General features: G+C 52.0%; 1 long non-coding RNA gene and 1 pseudogene across 1 annotated transcript; both read left to right on the top strand.

Moving 5' to 3' along the window:
* The first annotated feature begins 3122 nt into the window (after positions 1–3122).
* On the top strand, positions 3123–25856 carry LOC149123143 (uncharacterized). Its single transcript, XR_016218554.1, has 3 exons — positions 3123–3213; positions 7460–7589; positions 25638–25856. It is a non-coding gene; the product is annotated as an uncharacterized LOC149123143 (long non-coding RNA).
* Positions 6239–6653, top strand: LOC149123144 (cytochrome c oxidase subunit 7A2-like, mitochondrial pseudogene; annotated as a pseudogene).
* Positions 25857–26770: the final 914 nt, after the last annotated feature.

Here is a 26770-nt window from a genome sequence, read left to right on the forward strand (position 1 = left end):
GCCACCTAGGTAGTGAGCCAGTAGATGGAAGATCTCTTTCTCTCTGCCTCTCCCCCCTCCTCTCTCTAATTCTGACTTTCAAATAAATAAATCTTTTTTTTAGGCCAGAGAGAGACAGAGATATCTTCTGTCTGTTGGCTCACTCCCCAAATGGCTGTAGCAGCCAGGACTAAGCAAGGCCAAAGCCAGGAGCCTGGAACTCCATCCTAGTTTCCCACATGGGTGGCAAGGGCCCAAGTACTTGGGCCATCCCCCACTGTCTTCCCAGGTGCATTAACAGGAAGCTGGATCAAAAAGGAAGCAGTGGGGTTGAGCTGGCCTCTTATATCGGATGTCAGTATTGCAAGAGGTGCTTAACCCCTTGCACCACAAGGCCTGCTCCTCATCTACTTACTTATTTTTTAGTCTTTTTTGTAAGTTTTATTTTGGATAGATTCTATTTCTGTGTATTCAAGTTCATTATTCTTTTCTTCTGCAAGTGTAATCTGCTATTAATCCTATCTAGTGCATTTTTTCATGGCAGACAGTGCATTTTTAACTTCTAGGAGCAGTTCACTTTGGGTCTATTTTATCTTCCGTGTCTCCCGCATGTCTATTTATCATGTCCGTCCTTCCTCCAGCTTCTTGAAATACAGAATATATATCATAGCCTTACACGTGTTGTGTCCATAAATTCTATCTTCTGCGTCATCTCTTGTCAGTTTGCCTGATTTTCTGCCTTGCTGTGGCTTTAATATGATTTGTCCCCAAGCTCACGCAGATGTTTAACCCTCAACAGCCATAAGTTAATGATACTAAGAGGTTGGAAACGGAACCCAGTTACGGTGTTTAGGAGGCGGGTCTAGCTGGAGGTGCCCGAGGTCATTGGGGGACTGCCCTCTGGAGGTCGTTCTGAGCCTGGGTTTGGGCCGAGCCTCCCTGTCTCTCCCCCCTGACTTACCACGTGATCCTCTGTAAGATCACACCATGGGCCTGCATCTAGACTTGCACCATACTGCTTGGATTTCAGCCTCCAAAGCTGTGAGCTGAGCTCTTCCCTTCATAAGTACCTTGTTTCCAATATTTGATTGTAGTAACGAGACACTACTACGCTCCTCATTCTGGATCATACAAGTAATTTCCTGCCCCCCCCCTTTTTGCATGCCTGCTATTTTTTTGTTTGAATCCTAAACATTGTGAATTTACCTTCTTGGATGTAGACTATTCCTGTATTCACATAAACACTCTTGTGCCTTGTCCTGGGATACAGTTAAGTTACTTGGAAAGAATTTGATTGTTTCAGGCCTTACATTTAAATCTATTCAGGCTCAGGGCCTACACTGTGGCATAGCAGGTAAAGCTGCTACCTGCAGTGCCAGCATCCCATACGGGCACTGGTTTGAGTCCCAGCTGCTCCACTTCCGATCCAGCTCTCTTCTATGGCCTGGGAAAGCAGAAAGTGGTAGCCCAAGTCCTTGGGCCCCTGCACCCCCGTGGGAGACCCAGAAGAAGCTCCTGGTTCCTGGCTTTGGATCGGCACAGCTCTGGATGTTGTGGCCATCTGGGACGTGAACCAATGGATGGAAGACCTCTCTCTCCCTCTCTCTCTCTTTCTCTCTCTCTACCTTTGCTCTCTGTAACTCTGACTTTCAAATAAATAAATAAATCTTAAAATAAATTAAATAAATCAGTCTACTCAGGCCAGACCAGAGCTGCACTTAATTAGGGGTTAATGTCCCCCCACCCCCACCAAGTCAGCTTGCTCCTCCGTACTGTGGTCAGTGACTCCCGAACATGGGCTAAAGGGAACACGAGTTTTGTGTTCTCTGCGTGTTGTTCCCTCACACTCTCTGGTCTGGTTCTTTCTCTGCTCTCAGGAAGATCCCTCACCTGCCTGAGCTGATCAGGGCCCACATGAAAACACGGAGTGGGGGGAGGGGGGTGCTGCAGGTGGTCACCATTCTCTCTGGGCAGCGCTCTCTGTGCCTCTGCCCCGTGAGCTGCTTGGTTTCCCTGGACCCCTGCTCCTGCTCTATTTCCTTGACTCCAAGTCTTTTTTTTTAAAGATTTACTTTTCTATTTATTTGAAAGGCAGAGTTACAGAGAGGCGGGGCGGGGGGTGTCTTACATCCATGGGTTCACTCCCAATGGCCAGCTCTGAGCCGATCCAAAGTCAGGAGCCAGGAGCTTCTTCTGGGTCTCCCACAAGGTTGCAAGGACCATCTCCCACTGCTTTCTCAGGCCATAGCAGAGAGCTGGATCAGAACTGGAGCATCCGGGACTCAAACTGGTACCCAAATGGGATGCAGGCACGGCAGGCGGTGGCTTTACCCACTACGTCACAGCACCAGCCCCTCGGAGTCTTCTGAGCTCTGCCATGCACCTCCAGGAAATGAGCTGGGCAATTTCAGGGCTGCCCTCACGTGTTTGCTGTCTCATCTGCCTCTGTTGTTTCAAATATTGTATCCCGTGTTCTAGTTGTTTTATGCGCGAGGGCGAATCGATCCTTGCTGCTGCATCTTAACCAGCAGAAGTCCTCGAAGCGAAGCTAAACGTTCCTGTGCCCTTGTGGGAATGAACAGAGGACCTTCCCACATGACAGGTGCCAACAGCAGGTCCCCAGTGCAGGCCAGCAGGTGCAGTGCCCAGGGACCCAAATACAGACTCCCCTGACCCAGGCACCTTTCAGAGGCAAAGGTTACAGCACCCTCAAATTAACAACCAAAAAGGAGATGGAAGTCAGCTGGCGCTTAGTAAGGTGGAAATTTCGGCCGGCGCCGCGGCTCACTAGGCTAATCCTCCGCCTAGTGGCGCCGGCACACCGGGTTCTAGTCCCGGTCGGGGCACCGGATTCTGTCCCGGTTGCCCCTCTTCCAGGCCAGCTCTCTGCTGTGGCCAGGGAGTGCAGTGGAGGATGGCCCAGGTGCTTGGGCCCTGCACCCCATGGGAGACCAGGAAAAGCACCTGGCTCCTGGCTCCTGCCATCGGATCAGCGTGGTGCGCCGGCCGCAGCGCGCCGGCCGCGGCGGCCATTGGAGGGTGAACCAACGGCAAAGGAAGACCTTTCTCTCTGTCTCTCTCTCTCACTGTCCACTCTGCCTGTCAAAAAAAATAAAAAAAAAAAAAAGTAAGGTGGAAATTTCACACCTGTAAGACCCCTCTGATGTATCTCTTTCCCCACGACAGAAATGAAGAGCGCCCTGGCATTGGCCCTGCTCCCGAAGTTCACCAGCGGTGAGTCTCTACAGCCCTGGTCGCTCCGCCCCACACCCTCTGCTGTCCTAGTGCTTTAGCCCACAGGCTCTGTGTGCTGCTGGGCCATCCATTTTCACCCTCTCCTGTCCCCAGGCCTCAGAGAGAATCAGGGACCCTTGGCTTTGAGATTCCGTTAGCCCCCAGCCAGACTCACTTTCTGGAGTCTGCTGCTTGGCCTGTGGCCAGTAGACCAGTAGCATTGAAAGCTTAGAAAATGTAGAGTTCCAGGTCCCAAGCTGGATGTGCTGGGTGAGAATCTTCAGTCTAATAGGAACCCAAGGGGCCCTGTGCACCGGGAAGTTTGTGAAGCTTTGCTCTAGCAGAAAGATTCCGAGGGTTTGACTATGCTGAAGTCCATCTAACACATAGGTCCATCCGCTCAGTCTTGACTATAGCTGCAGGCCCTCGGTTTAACCACTGGATTTGGAAAACTAAAGCTTTCATATTAATGGACAAGGAGTCAGGGAAGACCAAGCCACAGCCAGGAAACATTGTGGGGAGCCTTTAAAAGTTCTGCTTTAGAGCTGGTTATGGATGATTAAGGCAAACCCGGAAACAGGGCCTCATGAGTAACTTAGCAGGAGGCGCCCCGGGCAAACATGCAGAGAAGCACGGAGCAGTAAGGAACCAGGCATGACCTGGCCACTCCTCCCTGCCTCCCCTGAAGTCTTCTGGTGACCCCTCAGTCACCTTGCTGCCGGGTTGCTTCCTCTGGGCTGATGGGGCAAGGGAATGGTGGGGAAGGAACCGACTTTTTTTTTTTTTTTTTTTTTTTGACAGGCAGAGTTAGACAGTGAGAGAGAGGGACAGAGAGAAAGGTCTTCCTTGGCTACTACAGCCGGCGCGCTGTGCCGATCCAAAGCCAGGAGCCAGGTGCTTCCTCCTGGTCTCCCATGCAGGTGCAGGACCCAAGCACTTGGGCCATCCTCCACTGCCTTCCCTGGCCACAGCAGAGAGCTGGACTGGAAGAGGGGCAACCAGGAAAGAATTCGGCGCCCTGACCGGGACTAGAACCCGATGTGCCGGCGCCGCAGGTGGAGGATTAGCCTAGTGAGCCGCAGCGCCTGCCGGAAGTGACATTTATCACAGGAGCCGAGTGTGCACTCAGAGTTCCTCCATGGCCAGCATCGCTCTGTGTTCCAAGGCACCAGCGAGGTGGGTGGAGGAAGTACAAGCAGCAGGGAAGGAGCACTGTAGGGCCCAGGATAAACCCGGTATGGATGAGCTGCCTGTCACTTGATGGTTCATTTGGTGTTGGGCCCCTGTCATCTCAAGCCAGAATCTTCTACCAATGCCTGCCTAGTGGGTGACGGTGGAGCTTCTGGAACACACAGTTCTCCAACAAGAGATACGGAAGTTGGGAGCAGTCGTTTAGCCCAGTGGGTAGGGTACCCACCTCTCACGTCTGAGGACCCAAGTTCAGGAACTGAACCCAGCCTGGCTCCTGGCTCCAGCTTCCCTCAGTGCACACGCTGAGAGGCAGCAGGTGACAGCTCAAGGAACCAGGCGGACCTGGACTGCGTTCCTGGCCCCAACTCCAGCTCAAGCCCTCTGGCCTCAGTCCAGCCCTAGTATTGCAGGCACTGGGAAGTGAACCAGTGGGTGGGAGAGTTTCTCTCTCTCTCTCTCGCTCTCTCTCTCTCTCTCTTTCTCTCTGTATCTTTTACTCTTTCTCTTCCTACCCTCATGTTTCTCTGCCTCTCACATAAATTATAAGAAAAAAAAATGTTTAAAGAGACAAAGAAGTGGCCGACACCAGTGTCCAGTAGGACTGTTTAGTCACGCCCTGTGTATTCCTTCAGCAGATGTCTTTGAAATGCCTACTGCACATCTGGCACTGAAAAGGGGAAATGGAAATTAAATGGAAAATGGAATTAAAAGAAAAGGCCACTTCTCCCCGAGCGTTTTGAGACCCCCTCGTGTCATTCAGATTTTCATGGCCACAATAAAGACCCAAAGAAAGAGGTTTATTTAGCTCACAGCTCCGGAGGCTGGAAGTCCAAATGATACGCCGCAGGCTCTGGCATGGCCTGTGGCAGGGGGCAGAGTGTGTGCAGAGCAGGGACGCAGGGCAAGCCGGGAAGCAGGCAGCGGGGTGGGCTCGACTCAGGCTGGGACAACCCTCTCTGAAGAACTCACGAGAGAGTTGGCCCCCAAGGGCACGCCCTCTGTGACCTAAGGGCCTCCCCCAGGCCCCGCCTCCTAAACGGTCCACCATCCCCTGGGGACCAGGCCTTTAGCACATGGACCTTTGGGGCACGTTCAGCATCTAAGCCGTAGCAGGCACCGAGCGAGGATCGGGGCCGAGGAGTGAAAGGCACAGTTGCTGTCCTCCAGGAGTGCTGGACAGTCACTGGGCACACCGACCATTCAGCAAAGACTTCTGGGGAAACAGGTGGTGGTGGCACACAGGACACGGCTACTTTTCATGCTTTATTTCTGCAGGACTTACAGTTAAAGGGGCTTATGTTAAAGAGTAGACTGCAGGGGCCAGTGCCATGCTGTAGAAGGGTTAAGCTTCTGCCTGTGGCGCCTGCATCCCATATGGGAACCAGTCACATCCCAGCTGCTCCACTTCTGATCCAGCTCTCTGCTAATGCACCTGGGAAAGCAGTGGAAGGTGGCCCAAGTGCTTGGGCCCCTGCACCTGTGTGGGAGACCTGGAAGAAGCTCCTAGCTCCTGGTTTCAGATCAGCTCAGCTCTGGCCATTATGATCACTTGGGGAATGAACCAGTGGATGGAAGACCTCTCTCTCTTTCTCTACCTCTCTCTGTCTGCAACTCTGCCCCTCAAATAATAAATAAATCTTTAAAAAAATAGCTGTAGGACTTATTAAGAAGTAGATTGTACTGTGTGTTCTCAGTACAGTGAAAAAGAAATATTAAAAGGCCCCTCAGGGAGGGCTGTGGGGCATGGGTTGAAGTGTGGTGAGCCCAGTGAGAAATGGTTTCAGTAATTCAGGCAGAAAACCATGGCACCTAAACAAGGGTGGAGGAAATTGCCATGTCTGGGGCACAGAGTGTGGGGAGTGGCCAGCATGAAGCTGCAAGGAAGAGACACAGGAGACGGATGCCAGCAGGCCTCCACTCAAAGGGAGAGAACCTGAACTTGATGTGAAAGGCTGGAGAGAGTGGCTTCAGGCAAAAGTTGGCAGGAGTGTGGAATGGTTTCAGATGCTTGGTTTCCACAGAGGCACCCCACCGTATCTGCTACCCCAACTAAATTGACCTCTGGTTCTCCCACATACGATCATGCTGGGAAAAACAAAGTCCCCTAGTTGCAGAAGTTTTTCCAGAGATCTGATGATGTGCCCATCCACCTGCAGGGAGGCCTGCGCGACCAAGTGCTTTACCGACCCACCATGGCGCTGACTGTGGGAGGAACCCTCTACACGGCTTCACAGCCCAAAAACAAGTGACTTAGACCTCACAGGCCTGGTTTGCTTTGTGGCATTAAACCCTTTGAGTTTTCACTTCTTGTTGTTTCTGTTAAATTCTTTGTTTTAACTTGGGCGGATGGTCTACTTAACATGTTTGCAAAAAAAAAAAAAAATGAAGAGAACATTTTGGTTTGTTCATGACATACATATGGCTTGCCGGAGGCCGGAGCTCATTTGACAGTTAAATCTATTGTTTAAACAAATGGCACTGTGTTCTGTCTTTGGGCTTCTTGACTTCCCTGGGGGTTCTGGATGAAGGTTGCACGCGGGCTCATTAACAGCAGCCTGTGCTGAGGTCCCCAGAGACTCGGGGGTGCGTTTCTGAGCACAGGATGCAGAAACCTTTCTGGATTTGGATGTGACCGAGGAAGGAAGACAGAAGCCGAGCCAGGCACATAAAGTGAGGGGTCTGAGTTAGGCATCTTGGGGATTTTCCCTCTTGCAGCAAAATGTTAATAGAAATTGTTTGCAGCCTAGGGGGGAAAAAAGGAAACAAAGACTAGAGAGTGGTTGGAAAAGTAGGTGATGGTGATTAGGGAGGGTGTGTGGCACAGTGGTGAAGACAGAGAGAGATCTTCCGTTGGCTGGCTCACCTCCCAAGTGTGCACAACAGCTGGGGCTGGGCCAGGCCAAAACCAGGGGCCAGGAACTCCATCTGGGTCTCCTACGTAGGTGGCAGGGACCCAAGCCCCTTGAGCCATCACCTGCTGCCTCACAGAGTACATTAACGGGAAGCTGGAATAGGAAGCAGAGATCAAGAACTCAAACCAAGCTCTCTAATCTAGGATATGGGCATCCCCAGCCGCATCTTCACTGCTGCGCCGAATGCCTGCTCCTAAAAGAATCCCGATGATCTGAAAGAAATGGACACTGGTCACTGTGACAACAATGACTGGTTTTGCTCTCTTCCTAACTGTAAGCAGCATTTTGGATCTCATTCCTGAAACCAGCACAAGCAAACGTAATAACAGCCACCACTGGAGAGTGCAAATGCTTTCAGCTTAATACCTTTTTTATTACTTGGATTGTATTAACATGAGCAGGTACCGGTTTTTAAAATAATGAAAGCACCTATAATTCCACCAACCTAAAACCTGTATTTTCATTTTCATTCATTCCTTGCCAGACCTTTCTCACATGTATTCATTCTTTGCTTAGTTACAATCGTAGTGCACATGTATTTTACATTCTACTTTATTTTTTAAAAAGATTTATTTATTTATTTATTTGAAAGGGAGAGTTACAGAGAGGCAGATGCAGAGGCAGAGATAGAGAAAGACGGAGAGAGAGAGAAAGCGAGAGAGAAGTCTTCCATTCTCTGGTTCACTCCCTAAATGGCTGCAATGGCCGGAGCTAGGCTGATCTGAAGCCAGGAGCCAGGAGCTTCTTTCAGGTCTCCTATGCAGGTGCAGGGGCCCAGGGACTTGGGCCATCTTCTACTGCTTTCCCAGGCCACAGCAGAGAGCTGGATCAGAAGTGGAACAGCCGGGACTTGAACCAGCACCCATATGGGATGCTAGCACTACAGGTGGTGGCTGCATCCACTGTGCCACAGCACTGGCCCCCTACACTTCACTTTTAAAAAAATGATTTATTTATTTGAAAGGCAGAGAGACAAAGAGATCTTTCATCTGGTTATTCACTCCCCAAATGGCTGTAAGAGCCAGGTCTGGGCCAGGCTGAAGCCAGGAGCCAGAAACTCCATCCAGGTCTCCACATGGTTGTCAGGGCCCTAAACACTTTGGCCATTTCCCACCACTTTCCCAGGCGCATTAGCAGGAAGCTGGATTGGAAGTGGAGCAGCTGGGACTCAAACAGGCGCCCATGTAGGATGCTGGCGTCCCAAGCAGCAGCTTAACCTGTTGTGCCACAACACCATGCCCTATATTCTGCTTTTTATTGGTAATCATATATGATATATGCATGAATATTTCTCTGTTTCTGTATGGTCTGATGATGATTTTAATGGCTACAAAATGGTCTGTCATGTTGATGTATGGTGGTTCAGCATCCATTTCTGTATTGGGGACTTTTATGTTGCTTCAACATTTTAGGTGTTGAAATAACACTGTGATAACTATGGCTGTGGAGGTTTGGTTGATGGTAAATATAGTTCAGGCAGAGATCACGGAGGCACCATGACTAAGTCAGAGGGTGTGACTCTTCGCGTGGCCTTTGTCGTGTAATGCATACAGCCTGTGATCATGGCTGTTTACTGAAAGTCTCCCAAATGCGCAGGAATCTTCATTCTAGAAAATCTATTTCGGGCTTGCTTTTGTCTTCCTAGGTTGTTGAGAGAGCAAAGAAGACAGCTGGGAGCCGTTGGGCAAATCCCATTCTACCCAAAGGAATGTTTGTTTTTTAAGGAACGTGAAGAATGTAGGAGTTGGGTTAACCTGATATTTCTTTTCTTTTTTATTTATTTATTGAAAGATTGATTGATTGATTGAAAGGCAGAGTTACAGAGAGGAAGAGGCAGAGACAGAGACAGAGACAGAGAGGTCTTCCATCTGTTGGTTCACTCCCCAGGTGGCCACAATGGCCGGAGCTGAGCTGATCCGAAGCCAGGAGCCAGAAGCTTCTTCCGGGTCTCCCACTTGGGTGCAGGGGCCCAAGGACTTGGGCCATCTTCTACTGCTTTCCCAGGCCATAGCAGAGAGAAAGATTGGAAGTGGAGCAGCTGGGATTCAAACCAATGCCCATGTGGGATGCTGGCACTGAGCCACAGCGCTGGCCCTGAACCTGATTTCTGATCCTGACTTTGGTCCTGTCTCTGGCTCAGTTTCCCCACCTGAACGTTATCTTGGTCTGAGGCTGAAGTGAGAAAACGCACACAAAGTCGATGCCTCATCAATGCTCAGGGGCAGGGGGCGGGGAGGCAGTTTGTCCCCGCTGCAGGAAAGGGTACAAAAGCTGAGCCCACGCAGCATCCCAGTGACAGTAGACTCCTCGCACAAAGCGCGTGGGCTGTTGCCTTCCAGCGGATGTGTTTCAATGGTCTGAATGCTGGTGAGAATTACAGAACTGAAAGGAAAGGGAGACAGAGAGCATGGGACACGTCGTCTCTGGAAAACAAGAATGAGAAGAAACTGATGTTTGCTGAGCAGCTGTCACGTCCCAGGCGTCTCGCGTCCCAGAGAAGATGTTAGGGCTAGGGGTCACCACTCCCTGCACACCTCCAGGAAAGGGGCCCTGAGGCATCTTTGAATCCTAGCCCTGCCCCCCACCAGCTGGCAAACCGCACCCAGTCTGTCTTCTCATCTGTGAAACACGGCATGATTATCACGCCGGGAAGGAATCGTTTCTACTGGGCACTCGGCACGCGTGGGCACCCTGCAGTCGCTGTCACTGCTGACCCACCCAGGTCACACACAAAGTGGCAATGCTGAAATGGGGACCAGATCTCCTGCCACCAACACCTACGCTCTTCCCTTCATGTGGCATTTTATCTCTGTGCACTTGACCGTGGTCTGGGTGCCACCGAATATTGGAGAAAGATTTAATGGTGATTCCAGTAAAGACGGCATCAGGGCTTCTTGTGCTGTGCCCCCATGACCCTCATCTCTCTAGTCACTGCTCAGTTTCTCCCAGAAACCTGAAAAGGGTGGCGGTCCCAAAATACAGAAAAATTTGCTGCAGTTTGGAGCCACGAGCCTGGAACTCAGAGACCCTGACTCCGTCACCTGGGCTCCTTCCCTGGAATCATGGGGCGTGTGCACAGGACAAAGCAGAGCCCGGGGATGCCCACGACACCTCCTGGCACCTGTGAAGGAGACTGGGGCCTGGCTGGTCACGTGGGTGGGGACTGCTCCCAGCACCCATGTCTGAGACAAAATTGCTAACCACCTTTGTGTTGCTGGTAAACAGTGTTTGAGGTCTGGCACACATGGGAGCGATCGCATGTGACAGCAGCGCCACTGGGCAGTGAAATGACACCGTTGTAAAGTGAGCCCTGCCCGAGATGTGTCACAGCCGCCATGGCGCCACGTGGGCACTGAATATGGAGTGGCCGCGGCTTGCCCAGGCACACAGAGGTCGGAATTCACAGATGGTCATGGCGCTGGCCAGCGTGGGAGAAGGTACCATGCGTGTCTTCTTTCAGGGCCAGTCCTGTCTAACAGTGCCCCTGTGTGACGGGCAGCGGCCCCCACACACTGTGTGATTTCCAGCCTGGTGGCTGGAAGGGAGTGCTGGCTCAGGGGCTCCGTCGAGTTGCAGCAGGTGAAGCCCTGGCGGGGGAGGCCTGCATCCCATAGCGGAGTGCTGGCTCCTCTGCTTCCTCCCCAGCTGTGTGCAGGACCTGTTTCTGAGAAGCAGAGAAAAAAACAGGGCCCTGGGGGCCGGCGCCATGGCTCACTTGGTTGATCCTCCGCCTGCGGCACTGGCATCCCATATTGACACCGGGTTCTAGTCCTGGTTGCTCCTCTTCCAGTCCAGCTCTCTGCTGTGGCCCGGGGAGGCAGCGGAGGATGGCCCAAGTGCTTGGGCCCTGCACCCATATGGGAGACCAGGAGGAAGCACCTGGCTCCTGGCTTCAGATTGGCGTAGCTCCGGCCGTAGCGGCCATTTGGGGGGTGAACCAACGGAAAGAAGACCTTTCTCTCTGTCTCTCTCTCTCTCTCTAACTCTATGTCAAATAAATTTAAAACAAAACAAAACAAAACAAAAAAAACAGGGCCCAATCATGCCTGGGAATCAAATGCCTGGCATCCAGGATGGCCAAAGACGGACACACAGCCATGGGCTATGCTTGGGGGAATCCCCGTCCTAGCCTTGCCTGAGACCCTGGCCCGGAGGAGGGGCAGGGGCAGGGCCAGCTGCTGGTGTTAGCCCAGTTAGGTCCTCCCCGGCTGCACACAGCTGGGGACACCCATCACCAGAAGGGCCCAGCTGCTGCCTCTCTGTGGGCCACAAGGCATTGGGAGCCTGGCTGCCTGCTCTTCTCCAGTGTGGGAGAGAGGGCGGCTGAGCAGGAAACACACAGCCGCAGAGGGCAGCAGGACTGGGCTCCTCGGGCTCTTGTCCTGGCTCTGCGGTGGCCAGCTTGCTCCCAGGCCCCGGGCAAGCAGCCTCACCACTCGCTTCCTCGGTCCCCTCGTCTGTGTCTGGGAACAGCCACCTGCCCTTGGCCATAGGGCTATAGAGAAGACCAGGAGAGACACCAGGGGTGGCGTATGTTAAAGGGTCCCAGTGCCGTGTAAAACTCAGTCCTTAGGGCTGACAGAGTGAGACAGGTACAAACAAAGAAAAGAAAACGCAGAACAGTCCTGGTGATTCGGCTGCTGGGCTCTTACCTTGTTTAAGGCTTTGATGTGTCAATCAAATGGGATGAACCACCTCCACCATCTAGGCTGGGAGTTCATTCCTGGGCAGTTCTAGGCAGGGTTGAAAAGCCAGTAGCTGCTCACGCCCCAGGTTCTCACGGCTCACAAGACGAGCGCTTGGAGACGGTCTTGCCGCTGGCACCTGTGGTTGTGCAGGTGCAACATGGCCTCAAAATCTTCAGCCACTGTGGGGTGGGCCTTTGGCCTAGCAGATAAGCTACTGGTTGGGGCATTCACATTCCACATCAGGGAGTCTGGGTTTGAGGCCCAAGCTCTGCTCTGGGTCCCAGCTTCCTGCCGATGTTCCCCCTGACAGGTAGCAGGTGATGGCTCAGGTCCTTGGGTCCCTGGCCTGAGAAAAGCAGCAGCAGATGGCCAAAGTGTTTGGGCCCCTGCACCCACATGGGAGACCGGGAGGAGGCTCCTGGCTTCAGATTGGCCCAGCTCCAGCTGTTACAGCCGTTTGGGAAGTGAACCAGAGGATGGACGATCTCTCTCTCTGTAACTCTGCCTTTAAACAAATAAATAAATCTTTAAAAAAAACAAAAGTGAAACCTTGGATGGGAGTGTTCTCCATCTTTACATCTGTCTGTGTCTATTTCTGCTTCTCAAATAAGTAAAATAAATACATAAGATTTTGTTTTGTTTTGTTTTTTTACGGCATGGACAGGACTGTAGAATGTGGTCTGGGCAGGGGCTGTGCAAACGCACCCTCCTCCATGGTCTTCCCTCAGGCTGGCCTGGTGCAGAGAAGGGACTATAAATGAACGTGTTAGCCCTACCCGTGGCCCTGCCGTGTGGCTCCTGTGCCCACGGGGGTGCCTCCCTGTGCAGGCGCACGTGTGGCTCCACTGGGTAGGGTGTGCTCCCTGGACTCACCGTGAGACAGCTGCAGGCCCCTGCCCTCTGCTCGGGAAGGCTAGAAACACACTTTTCTTTGAGCAAGTCCACCCCCACCCATGCTATTTAAAAGTAAGCATGAGCAAAACCAGCAGGCTGGACTCCCGCACACCAGTGTTTTTTTCACCCTGGCCTCAAAAGCCAGGGGGGCTGGGTTCCAGAAGCTCTTTCAGTCGCCCAAGTACAGGGTCCTGCTCATCCAGTCTACGGACGTCATTCGGAACAGCCCCAGACAGGAGCCGAGAGCCCAGGGAGCGACTTGGAGGTTCAGCGGAGTCACAGCCTTGACTTTTTTTAGATGAAGACTAAATAAGGTTGAAGGGAAGCTGGTATTTTGGGGCTGCTGTGACGAGATGAAAATAGCTCCCCAGCCTCCCTCCTCCCTGCTTTCCCACCTCTAGCACCTGACTTAGAGCAGTCACTGGGCCTGTGGCCCAGGATCCGTAATTCAAACAGAGGCGAAGGGAACGCCTGGGCCAGCGAGTGAGGAGGGGGCTGCTGGCTGCCGGCTCCTGGCGTGACCCTGCAGACCCCAAACGTCTGGGACATGAAAGACAGCGTGGGGGTGGGGTGGGGACTCCGATCACAAGCCCAAGCTGGGGGGCACCAGCTGACCAGACTGAAAGCAATGCCGGCAGCTGCAGCCTTGGGCCCCAGCGGCTGCATTTCCTGGGCCGGGTCCCCAGTGGAGATTTCCACTGGAGACCCCTGGCCACGGTCAGATTAGAAGCAGAGAAGGACTCACCACTCACCGTCTAGCAACTCGGCCACTGTTCCTCCTCACATCACAAACTGTGCCTGGCCCACCGCAGCCTTTTGGTGAACATTCGGTGGCCAGGAGCTTCAAACTCTGCTCTGGTGGGGCCGGTAGGGTTGGCACGCCTCCTGGGAATACCAGATGTTTTGTCTCTGTTCTGTTGGGCAACTTCAGCCCACAGTTTCTTCATCCATGAAATGGGTATAAGCACCACTCTGGCCACTCTCGCAAAGAGATGGCCACAAACACGAGAGACACTGAAAGCTGGAAGCATCTTCCAGACTTAGCGACAAGACGAGACCATTGCTGACAGACGGCCTCTTCCCCCCAGCCCTCCTGGGCCCGAGTCTGGAAGCAGTGAGTTCTGAAAGTGTGTAACTGTGAATCGTTTCTTTAGATCCTGAATGAAATCTTGAGACAGAAAAGGACTTTTCGCCTGCTTCCTGTGGCCACTCCTGGAAGGGCATCCTTGGGTCCGTATCCCCTGGGGACACATTTACTGTCACCCATGAGTGGCTCGCTGTGATCTCAGTGTTGAGCACTGGAGTATCCTCTTTAAAACTCAACTCTGGGAGCCAGCGCTGTGGCGTAGCGGGTAAAGCCGCCGCCCGTAGTGCCAGCATCCCATATAGGCACCGGTTCGAATCCCAGCTGCTCCACTTCCAATCTAGCTCTCTGCTGTAGCCTGCCTGGGAAAGCAGTAGAAGATGGCCCAAGTGCTTGGGCCCTTGCAAGAATCTCCTGGCTCCTGGCTTCAGATCTGCACAGCTTCAGCCATTGCAGCCATTTGGGGAGTGAACCAGCAGATGGAAGACCTTTCTTTCTCTGCCTCTCTGTAACTCTGCCTTTCAAATAAATAAATAAATCTTAAAAAAGAAAAAAAAAACTCAACTCTGGGCCCAGTCATTACCATGCCAGTCGAGATGCCTGCATCCCATGCTGTGGTGCCTGGGTTTGAGTCAGCAGTGGTGCCTCAAGCACTGGGCCCCCACCACCACATGGGATCCCAGTTCTTGACTACAGTTTGGGCCAACTCCAGCTACTGCAGGCATTTTGCAAGTGAACTAGAGAATGGGAGCTCATTCTCTACTGCTTTCTCTCTCTCTCTCTCTCTTCCTCCCTCCTTCTCAATACATAAATGCATAATTTTTAGAACAATAGAATGGCATCTTTTGTATTCTAATAAGGGGCCTGGTAAACCTGTGAGTGTTCTTAGCAGGCCCAGGGCCAGCCCTTGAATTAGCACACTCTCGGTGCTCCTTTCTTCAGTCACTGTTCTTCCCATGTTCCAGGTGTAGAACCTGACGGCCATCAACAGTGCCAGCAGACACCTGGGTTTCCCCAGCAGCGAGGGTGAAGCGGCAAGGGGAGTTCTGCCCGGGACCCACCCTGCGTCACCTTCCAGACTCTTCCCCCCTCTCCACCCCAAGGTGTGTAACAGGCTGGAGCCACCTGGGAAATTTCCACTTAGAACTGCTCAACCACAGTGCACCTGCTTCACATCAGTGCCATGAAATGGACCCAGTGTGCTGGGCTGTGTGTGTATGTGTGTGTGTGTGTGTATGTACTAGAACGATAACACTGTGTGACCAAGCAGGTGGTTGTGAGCCTCACACAGGGGCTGTGCTCTCCTAACCATCGCTGTAACTATTCTTTTTCAAAAAATAGTTAATTATTTTATTTGAAAGTCAGAGGTGTGTAGGGAGAAGTCTTCCATCTGCTGGTCCACTCTCTAGATGGTTGCAATGCTAGCGCTGGGCCAGGCCGATGTCAGGAGCCAGGAGCTTCATCCGAGTCTCCCATGTGGGTGCAGGGGCCGAGGCATTTGGGCCGTCTGCTGCTGTTTTCCTAGGGCATTAGGGAGTTGGATCAGAAGTGGAGCAGCCAGGACTATATGGGATGCCGTTGTCGCAAGCGGCAGCTTAACCCACAATGCTGACCTTTTCAAAGTTAGTCCCCTTGGGGGCTCCACTGAGCCCGTCGACGGGGCACATTGGAATTACCTGAGGTCCCGGCCCACCCGCAGGGATCCTGGCTGGCTTAGGCAGGTGGGGCCAGGGACCAGGGGATTCCCGCGTCTGCATCTTTTCTGAGGTCGGAAATCCTTCTTTAAAGCTAGATGGGATTTCTGAATTGGCCGATGAAGAGCGTGGTGCCTGAAAACACTCACCTTGTGTGGCTCCGGGCTGGTTTCGGCAGCAGTCACTCACTAAGCGCCTGCTGTATGCCAGGGCCTGAGTTGGTGTAGGTCTCCAGGTCACTGGGACTTCCTCAGGGACGCGGCACAGTCCCTGGACCTCTGCATGGAGTCGCGACCTCACAGCAGAGCTGCACTGGGCCAGCGTCCCGCCGGGCTGCGGGTGAGGATAAGTGGCCGCCTGTGCCCTCCTCTGTGCCCACCTGGCTTCGTCTGCAGATTGAAGGCTCCCGGAAGGATGGTGCAGAGTCAGTGAGAGAGGGAGGAGACTGTGGGACAGACACAAAGGGAGCCTGTGACTTGGCATTTTTGAGGACGACGGCTAACTCATGGCAGACATTCCTCAAGTATGGAGACCCAGCTGCTTAACAGCTGTAGACCTCAGCTACATGGAGGCGCACGTGAGCGAGCCTTTCTTTCTTTCTTTTTTTTTTTTTTTCTTTTTACAGGCAGAGTGGACAGTAAGAGAGAGACAGAGAGAAAGGTCTTCCTTCCGTTGGTTCACCCTCCAATGGCCGCCACAGCCGGTGCGCTGCGACCAGCGCACCGCACCAATCCGATGGCAGGAGCCAGGTACTTATTCTGGTCTCCCATGGGGTGCAGGGCCCAAGCACTTGGGCCATCCTCCACTGCACTCCCTGGCCACAGCAGAGAGCTGGCCTGGAAGAGGGGGCAACCGGGACAGAATCCGGTGCCCCGACCAGGACTAGAACCCGGTGTGCCAGCGGAGGATTAGCCTAGTGAGCCGCGGCACCGGCCTTGGGCGAGCCTTTCAAATGCTATGATTCTAAGATGCCGCAGACCTAAATCTTAAAAAACCAGGATTGTGGGCCTTTGGCCTGGAGGTGCAGATGCTGGGAGGGGCACGTGCATTCCACATCAGAGTGCCTGGCTTGACACCGGCTCTGTTCTTGGCTGCGGCTTCCTGCTAACGCACACCTGGGCGGCAGCTGTGATGGCTTGAGTGGTTGGGCCCCCGCTACCCATGTGGGAGACCAGGACCGAGTTCCTGGCTTCCATGGGCCCCCACTAGCGGCCACTGATTACATTTGGGAAGTGAACCAGTGGAATGGGAGCTTGCTCTGTTACTCTCTCCCTCAAATAAATAAAAACTGAAAAAATTCAAAAAATTGTACATAAAAATCAAGAGCAAATTTTAAGATAAATTCATTACAACTGTAGCTTCTACTGCCCAGAGGGTCAGTGATGGACAGGCGCAAAGCAGAGCGGCCACACTGAGGGGGAAAATCCAAGACAAACGGGAGGGTGGGCAGTAGGGGCAGGACGCACACGCACAGTGACCTTCCCAGAGCAGGCGGTCCCATGAGGCTGCTCCCATGGTAAGAGGAAAACATTCTGGGAGGACGACACGGCTTTTACAGGACCCATCTCTCGGCTGGCCTGTTTGGGGCACAGGTACGACTTGCTTGTGAAAGAAACCCTGCGGCCCTGTGAGCCAGAGGAGGTAGCGGAGCTGGTGACCGGGCCTCGGGAAACAGGAACTCGGGGCCGTGGCCTTGTGGAGCTGCTCAATCCTGAGTTGCAGTCTTTTTTTTTTTTTTTTTTTTTTTTGACAGGCAGAGTGGAGAGAGGCAGGAGAGAGAGAGACAGAGAGAAAGGTCTTCCTTTGCCGTTGGTTCACTCTCCAATGGCCGCCGTGGCCCCGGCTGCGGCCGGCGCACTGCGCTGATCCGAAGGCAGGAGCCAGGTGCTTCTCCTGGTCTCCCATGGGGTGCAGGGCCCAAGCACTTGGGCCATCCTCCACTGCACTCCCTGGCCACAGCAGAGAGCTGGCCTGGAAGAGGGGCAACCAGGACAGAATCCGGCACCCCGACTAGAACCCGGGGTGCCGGCGCCACAAGCAGAGGATTAGCCTATTGAGCTGCGGCGCCGGCCCTGAGTTGCAGTCTTGATTATGGTGCCTGTGAGCTATGTAAGTCAGGACAACGTAGTTGACTTCTCGGAGCCTTTGTCTGGCTGTTGGAAAGTGGGTGGGGGTGAGAGCCACCTTGCAGAGTTGAGGGCCCCAGCACATAGGAGAGGAGCAGTGCACAGATGCTGGAGAAACCTCGGCTTCTACCTTGACAGGTTGAGAGTCCCCTGCAGGGTTTATTGCATTATGTACCCAGCATGCCTCACGGCAGGCGGACCCAGGCGGACCCCTGAAAGAGGAAAGCTCTCCAGACAGCAGAAGCCGCCACTCAAGGAAGGAGAGGGGGATCCTGGCAGCCAGGACTTCTGGGTGCAGCTCCTGTTTCTCCAGCCGTTCCTTTGACAAAGCCACTGCCCCCCAGCCTTAGGGGCCGAGAAACTGAATAACAGCCTAGGCAAAGACGGCGTATTGACTCAAAGCTTCATCATCATTTCCGGGTCAACCGTATGCAGATGTGGGCTAGGGGACAGCCCAAGATGGGAGGGTGCCCGCGTGCTCCGCCGACAGCCCCGCAGGCCGGCTGGATGACAGGTCTGTCTAACACCCGGTTAAATGTGCAATGTGCTTATTACACACTGAAGTATATTGTTGATGTTTTGAAAGCACCACAACACTTCTGTATATAACTATCATTAAGGAGAGTTTTTTTAAAAATAAGATCCTTTGTAGCCAGGGGAGAGTGGTGGTGAGCCGCCGATAAAGGCATGCTGATGCCCTCATCTGACCGTTTTAGCTTGCAAATGACGTCACTTTGTCATTTGGACCTAAACGCCCTCAGGTAGGGCAGCCCCAGTGCCGTATCTGCCAGTATTTGAGGGCCTGGAGCGTCTGCCCTGCAGGGCCTGGCTCCCCACCTTGCCCTTGGGCTGCAGGTCACCACCAAGGCGCTAGCAAGTACATCATACAGACGCAAAGCTTCACAGGTCACACGCAAGTCAGAATTTTTCACATGTGGGCTAGGGAGCAGCCCAGGATGGAGGCGGCTGGGGGCAGGACGCCTGCAGTCTGCTGGCACTCACTCCTGAGTACATTAGTTATGCTTGGGGGTCGTGGACCCAAAGGACAGAAGAGAAGGGGTGGCGGAAGTTAGGTTTGTCAAGTCACTTGACAGGAGCTACCTGGGAGCTTTGAGAAATATGGATGCCTGGTCTCACCCTTCTCCCACACCAGGATTCTTAAAGAATCGGCCTGGGGTACAGGCTGGGTGTTGAGGATTTAGGAAGCTCCTGCAGAATTCTGCCGTGCAGCCAAGGCTGGGAATCACTCTTACCCTTCGGCTCAGTCCGGATTCCCTCTTCCCTCCCACCCCAGGCCTGGTCAGTCCAGCAGCTCAGCAGACACAACCCAATTGCAAGGGGGCATTGTGTTCCCCATTGTACAGATGAAGAGACGGAGGCCCAGAGAGATCACGTGACTTTGCCCGAGGCCACGCAAGTCATTCCTGGCAGACTAGATCTCTCTGGCTTCAAAGTGGCTGCCTTGAAAACGTGGGAGCATTAATTCCTCAAGCTCTTAACATACCCAAAGACTTAGTTTGTGGTTATCATGGCCCCTGGCATTTTTATAGAGGTCTTAGGGTTCAAAAAGCACACCAACACATTAATTTACTTTATGATGTTGAGGGTTACTCCTCCATTTTAAAGATCTGGAAACTGATGCCTAGTATTTAGGCACACCGGTGGAAGAACTGGTGCTGGAGCTCAAATATTAAGCCTAATTCCACAGGGAGTGCATTGAAAAACTTGGAGACTGGAGAAGGGGTGGATTTCGTGGACATGGGAGAAGGTTGGAAAGCTTCAGAGTAAGACACACTCTCAGCTTCACCCAAGGGGAGAACCCAGGGACATCAACGCCCCAGAGGCAGCAAAAGAGGGAGGAGCCCAGGGAGAATCCTCCATCGTCTCCCCAGTCTGGCCCCTCCCAGCAAGCCCTGTGAAGGGAAGCAGGTGGTGCTGAGTAAGAGACCACCGGTGCCCCCGCAAGCCCGGTCCAGTAAGAACCAAGAGAGAAAGGAGAGGACATTGCCTAGATCATGGCCCACGGACCACACGTGACCGGCTGAGCTTGTTTTATTTTTCTCGAATACACCGCCCGACACATCCAGCCCCCAGATCCTGGGGTCTGAGTACAATTCTCCACACAAAGGAACCAGGGCTCCTGGGAGAAGTGGTTGGTTCCAGAACGGGGACAGGGACAGCATGCGGGAGCAGGAAAGGAGGGCGTGCTCAGAAAGTAATGGAAAAGACCTCAGTTAATTAAAAAGAACTGATGGAGACATGTCCAAAAAATCACAGAAGCCGCTGTGGAGGGTTCACACCGGGCAAACTGTGGACAGTTTGGGCATCAGAATAAATAGCTGTAAAAGTTGATCTCATGTAACCTATCCCATGCTGATACTTAGAAGAGCAAAGACAGGTGGGTAGGGGGAGAGAGAGGGAGGGAGGGAGGGAAGCAGGATTCTTCTTCATGCCAAGTGGCAGGTGTGGATGCAATGATAGGTAAGAATCACTATGCTGTAACTGTTACACTCATACATGATTTGTGCAAAAATCACCAACAGATGCTAAAGCCACCAGGTGAAGATTTGTCGTGCAGCAGGCTGTTTACCATCTCGGTCTTTCCGCACAAATTGTTGCCTTCCGAGAGAAGAGGGTTCCCCTGCAGCAGAGCACTGGAGGATGCAGCCGCAAACAGGACAGCCAAGTTAGTGCTGCTGCCTAACACGTGGCGGCTGCATCCAGTCATGAGACAAGAGTTAAGTCCAAGCTGAGGGACACGTTCCATGTCGACCTCAGAAATGTCGAGGGGTGGGCATTCGGCCTGGTAGCTAAGACACCCACCCAAATCTCATATCCGAGTGCATGGGTTCAAGTCCCAGCTCCCACTCAGGATTCCAGATTCCTGCTGATGCTCATCCTAGGAGGCGGTACTTGGTTCCCTGTAGCCCACGTCAGAGACCAGGACTGAGTCCCTGGCCTGGCCTGACCCACCCCCAGCTGTCGAGGGCATCTGTGAAGTGAATCAGTGGGTGGGAGCTCACTCACCCACTTTTTCTCTTTGTCTCTCAACACAAAGAGAGAGACAATAAATAATAATAAGATCAACATTCAAGAATCTTTCTAAAAAAACTCTCAATATCATGAAAGACAAAGGCTAAGGAATATATCCCGATAATGGGGATTAAAGAGAAATGAAGAGTAAATGAAATGTGTGACCTTGAGTTAGACAGTGGATTAGGGGAAAAAAACTTGCTTCAAAGGACATTGTTGGAATAATGAGTGGAGTTTTATTTAAACATGTGTATTATTAATGTTAAATTATCTGACTTTTGTCATTGTATAGTTGTTGTATAAAAGAATACCGTTGTTCATACCAGTTACATGCTGGAGTGTTTAGGGATGAAGAGTTACGATATCTGCAACTTATTCTTAAGTGACTGAATCGAAAAAACTAATTTTTAAAAAGATTTATGTATTTATTTGAAAGGCAGAGTGAGGGAGAGACAGAGGTTTTCCAACCACTGGTTCACTCCCCAGATGGCCACAACAGTCAGGGTCTCCCACATGGGTATATCTCTCTACACGAGTACATATGTATATACACTCGCATATATATACACAAATATATATACATATGTGTGTGTGTGTGTGTGTGTGTAATGGTGCAGCAGGTTAAGCCTTTGCTTGTGATACAAGACTTCCAAAGTGTGGGGAGCAACTCGGACTAGACTAAGTTACTGGAATTAAGACTTATTCTATGCATCTGCTCTCCCACAATATGGCGCTGGGAGAGGAGGAAACAGCTTTTACACAGCTGCCTCTCGCCAACTTGAGTGATGACCTGCAGGAGCTGCTCCTGCTCCTGATTGGAGGAGAGCAGCGTGCTCGGCGTGTGGGTAGCAGAGTTGGGATTGGTGGAAGAGGACTATAAAGGAGGAGACAACATGCACCAGGAACATCTATCTGAAGGAACACCTGAGCAGCCCCCGAGAGAGCCGGCCGGCGGTGTGCCGCTCCCCCGCAGAAGTGGGGAAAGTGGCAGGGGGAACCGCCCTTCCACGGAGGTGGAAGGGACAGTAGCCAACCTGGGAAGAACCAGCAGCAAACCCGGGAAGGGCCGAGCAGACAAAAGAACAGCGCAGGGTCCTGTGTCGTTCCCCCACGAAGAGGGGGAGCGACACAAAGTACTTGGGCCATCTTTCTCTGCTTTCCCAGGCACATTAGCAGGGAGCTGGGTTGGAAGTGGATCAGCCAGGTCCTGAACCAGCGCCCATATGGGCTGCCGGCACTACAGGCAGCAACTTAACCCACGATGCCACAGTGCCTCTGAAACTCAGCTTATGTTTCTAAGAGCACAAAAGTTGCTGACTTATCTGCCTGTGTTCCTGCAGAAGTGGGAGAATGCTATAAGACCAGTAAGCACAGCTGCTTGTCGGTAGGCACTGGGTGGAGCTGTTCCAAAGAAAGTTATTCTTTTACTTGAAAAGGCAAATAAGAACAATAACTTGTGTTGACTTGGGCATTGTTCTTCTATAGACTTGACTGATTTATCCAGACTTCACAATTACTTAGCAGGGTTTATACTTTAATAGAAACGAAATCTATGCATACACACACACACACACACACACACCCCATGTTACTATATTAAAATAGCTACATATAGAATGTAATTTAATTATTGGTTATACAAAATCCCATGGGAGTTTTTCTTCTGGGGTGTTATGCACCCTATAATTTTAAAAACAAATGTCAGAAGTAGGAACTTATTAAAATATACAGCGCGTTGTGATAGAATTTATCACAGAGATACTATACAGAAAAGGTTACAGTGAACTACAAGACATCCTTTTATGTCGCTGTCCTTCAGGGCTCTGAGGGTGGCCATCAAGCCGCTGGAAGCCCACGCCTCCTCCCTGGGCGCTCGCAGCCCTCAGAGCTGGCCACAGCTCAGCACTTTCCAGAATCACCGGGCCCCCGCCCTAAGTCCCGCTGCAGGCCAGCCAGGCGGGGCTCCTGGTTCTCCCCTGCTCACGATGCCCTGCCCTGTCCCGCCAGGGCCTTCGAAAACTTTCTCCTCCCCTCTCTCTAGCAGGCGTTGTCCTCAGCACACACCCCTGCCACCTTCCTGTTTGTAAAGGCCCCTGGCCTAGCACCTGCCTCCTTGTCTTTAGCTCCTAACATGACAGTGGGGTTTCCCCTTTTCCAGAATCGTCTGAGAGAGCCCACAGCTGAAAACTTAGAGCAGGGTGGAGCCCTCCAGCTGTGGGGCAGCTCCCCCTGCGAAACCTTTCTGAGAGGCACAGCATCATCTCCCTAGAAGCCGCCCCTCAATTCTCCCCCTCAGAACCCCCCCCAATGCACCCCCCAATCTTGCACGATGCTTTGGGGTGGGGCTGATGATTGATTTTGCAGGACGTACAGCTTATGTTAAGTGAGACCCGTGCTTGGCTGTCGCCTCCCACTGGGAGGGCGGTCAGACAGTTGGCTCCCTGCTTTCCAGCAGACAGTGGGGGTGTCAAGATAATCGCCTCAAGACTTTCCTTGGAGCCACGAAGCTTGCAGCCCTGACCGGAGCTGGGGGCAGGGAGAGGAGAGGCGTGGACATTAGGGTGAGAGAGAGGGAAGGGACCAAGGCCACCCGCACTGGTCCCACTTCCTGAAAGGTGCAGCTGAGGGGTCCAGAGCTGGGGCACAGGAAGAAGAGAGATGGTAGCAGCATGACATGGCAGGTTGCCACCAGTCAGCGATGGGGGCCGCGGGGCAGCTGGAACCTGGGGTCTTGTCCCACGTGGGCTGGAGGTGTCAACAAGAACTGTTGGGTTCAAATCCCACCCAGGAGGCCCCCATGGCAGCCCCGCCCACCCCTACACAGAATCTCCCGGCACTGACATAGTCCCCTTGGAAAGATCAGCTAGCAGAGGGACCCAGAGGACCTCCCAGCTTCCCGTCAGGTGTGGGAGAAACCACTTCCAGGGGAGGGCCTTCCCCAGGAGTGAGCTGCAGGTGTACAGAGGTGGGGGAGGGTGATAAACCTCACGAGAGATCAGATGTGCATTTTGCTGCCAATTCTGGGTGTTTCCAATGAATATTCTCAGAGCAGTTAGAAGCCCACATGTTGTTACGTGTATTCTGATTGTAAAGTGTGCACACATATAGTTTGAACGGCTTTCAACATGTAAAAATGCTGAACAGGTACGACAATGCACAGATTCTTTAGGTGTAAGGCACCAGGCGTGTCGCAAGGCCATCTCTTTTGTAACTGGTAATGAAGCAAGGCTGTTGAACTGCAAAGATATTAAGGTGTTTATTTGACACAATAGATTTTCTCCTGGTGCCATAATCCTTGCTTTCGGCTCTGAATTCCCCTCTTTGGGTGTCTACATGTCTGATTAAAACACGTGTAAAATGCTCACAGCTTTTCTGTAAGCTTGAAATTATATCAGAATAAGACATAAGTAATTGCAAAGGCTGTTAATTAATGCTTGCAAATGGGTGCCTTTGAAAGTATTTGGCAGTCAGATCATCTATTCTTTATTTTTACTTATTTGAAAGGGAGGCAGAGAGTGCAAGAGACAGAGACATATAAGACAGAGACATACAGGAGGAGAGAGAGACAGACAGACACGCACACACACCTCACATCTGCTGGTTCACTTCCCAAATGCCTGCTTCAGCCAGGACTGGATCAGGCTGAATGCAGGAGCTCAGAACTCTATTCAGGTCTCCCACGTAGGTACACTCAAGTACTTGAGCCATCACCTGCTGCCTTCCAGGGTACAAAGTAGCCGGAAGCCGCAATCAGAAACAGAGCTAGGACTCAAACCGAGGTATTCTGATTCGACATGCAGGGATCCTAAGCAACCACTGCACCAGGTGCCCACCCAGTTCTGTTTGACAGCTTTATTGACATGTAACTCATATGCCATATAATTCACACACTTAAAAGTCTATAGATCAAGGGGCCAGCACCATAGGGCAGTGGGTAAAGCTGCTGCCTCTGACACTGGCATCCCCTGTCAGAGCTCTGGTTTGCATCCTGGTTTCTCCACTTCTGATCCAGCTCTCTGCTAATGTGCCTAAGAAAACAGTAGAAGATGGCCTGAGTGCTTGGGCCCCTGCACCCACGTGGGAGACCCAGATGAAGTTCCAGGCTCCTGGCGTTGGCCTGATCCAGCCCTGGCTATTGGGACTATCTTGGGAGTTAACCAGCAGATGGAAGATCTCTCTCTGTGTCTTCCTTTGTCTATAACTCTACCTTTCAGATAAATAAATAAATCTCAAGATTTTTGGAGTATTACTTTTTTTAATTTTTTGTTCATTTGAAAGAGTTACAGAGAGGGAGGGAGAGACAGAGCAACAGAGCTTGTCCATCCCCAAATGACTGTATCTGGGCCAGGCAAAGCCAGAAGCCAGGAGCTTCTTCCACATTTCCCACATGGGAGGCAGGGACCTAAATGCTCGGGCTGTCTTCCACTGCTTTCCCAGGCCATAACAGGGAGCTGGATTGAAAATGGAGCAGCTGGGACTCGAACCAGCCCCCATATGGGATGCCAGCACTGCAGGCGACAGCTTTGCCCACTACACCACAACACCAGCTCTTACATTGTTAATTTTTAAAACTGTGGTGAGATGTTGCAAGGTTTGGGTATAGTTTGTCACCACAGGTTCACGTGCGGGAGGCTTGGTCCCTGATGTGGCCTTGTTGAGCAGGTGGGATCTTTAAGGGGGGGGGGGGTGTAGTGGGAGGTGACTAGCTCCCGGCCTTGCTGCGCTCACAGGAGTGATTCAGTTCTCGCGAGAGCAGATGCTTGTAAAGCGAGGCCACTCCACATGCCTGCTCTCTTCCACAGGCAGCTGGTCCTCTCCTCCGCGGAGCTGTGATGCAGCCAGGGACTCTCGCCAGGGTACCAGCGCCTCACTCCTTGGACCCTCCAGCTCCCAGAATCGTGAGCCAAAGAAACTTCTGCTTATACATTACCCCACATCATGCATCCTGGTACAGCAACGTAAAACAGAGCAGGACAAATAGAGAGCACGTAAAATTTGCCGTTTGGTCCATTTTGTATGAGGATAGTTTGACGATATCATGACATCTACAGTCTTTAATATCCCACTTTTATTATTAAAAAATATTTTTAAAAGGAAATTTCTTTAAATCTCAACAGAGAGGATGAAATCTTTGCATTTTGACAGAAATGTAGTTGATGTGAAAAATGAAGAGATTAAGAGGAAAAGGCTGAAAAACCAATTTAAAGCATCCAGCCCTCTTGCTAACCAGCCGCAGGTCTTATGACTTCAAAAAAACACTTCTCAATTCTTTTTATAATTCTCACTTAATGTAAAAATGTGTGCTTTTAAGATGTTTCATCCTTCTAGGGACAAATGCATTTTTAATAAGAGAGACAGCCCTCTTTCAGCCATGTGGGCAGTCAGCCATGGGGGCAGGTGTGGGCACATGGTAGTGTGCCAAGATAATAGAAGTATGAATTTTTATCTCTTAGGGGGAGAAAGATCAGTCCACCGTAGCACACCCACAGACAGTCAGAAGTGAAATGCAAATGTGCTGCTGTATTAATGAAGGGCCTCGATGTCTGTCAGCAGTGGGAATGGGAACGTGAGTTTTGGTGGCAGCCCTAGGGGTCCATGGTTAGCAAGGCTTAGCCAAGATGCCCTCCAGCCTGGACTCCAACACTCAGACTGGCATTGGGACCCTTCTCTGCTGGTTGCCAGCTGTGCAAGTTACTGGGGCAAGTCCACTTGTTCCTACCTGTAAGGCAGGGTGCGTGGGTCAGGGTGCTGCTGACTGCAAGGAATAGAAAACCCAAGTTGTAGCAGCTTAGCAATAGCAGCCTTATTACAGCAGATTAAGAATGAAGGAGGAGGAGCCAAAGGCGGGCTGTATAGGCTCAGTGCCATCACCAAGGACCCAGATTGCTTTCGTCTTTCTGCTCTGCCAGTCTCTGCTCAGGATAAGTGTTTGACA

This window comes from Oryctolagus cuniculus, chromosome 12 (assembly GCF_051225735.1).
Source record: "Oryctolagus cuniculus isolate XC-2025 breed Fujian yellow rabbit chromosome 12, ASM5122573v1, whole genome shotgun sequence".
Classification (NCBI taxonomy): domain Eukaryota; kingdom Metazoa; phylum Chordata; class Mammalia; order Lagomorpha; family Leporidae; genus Oryctolagus; species Oryctolagus cuniculus.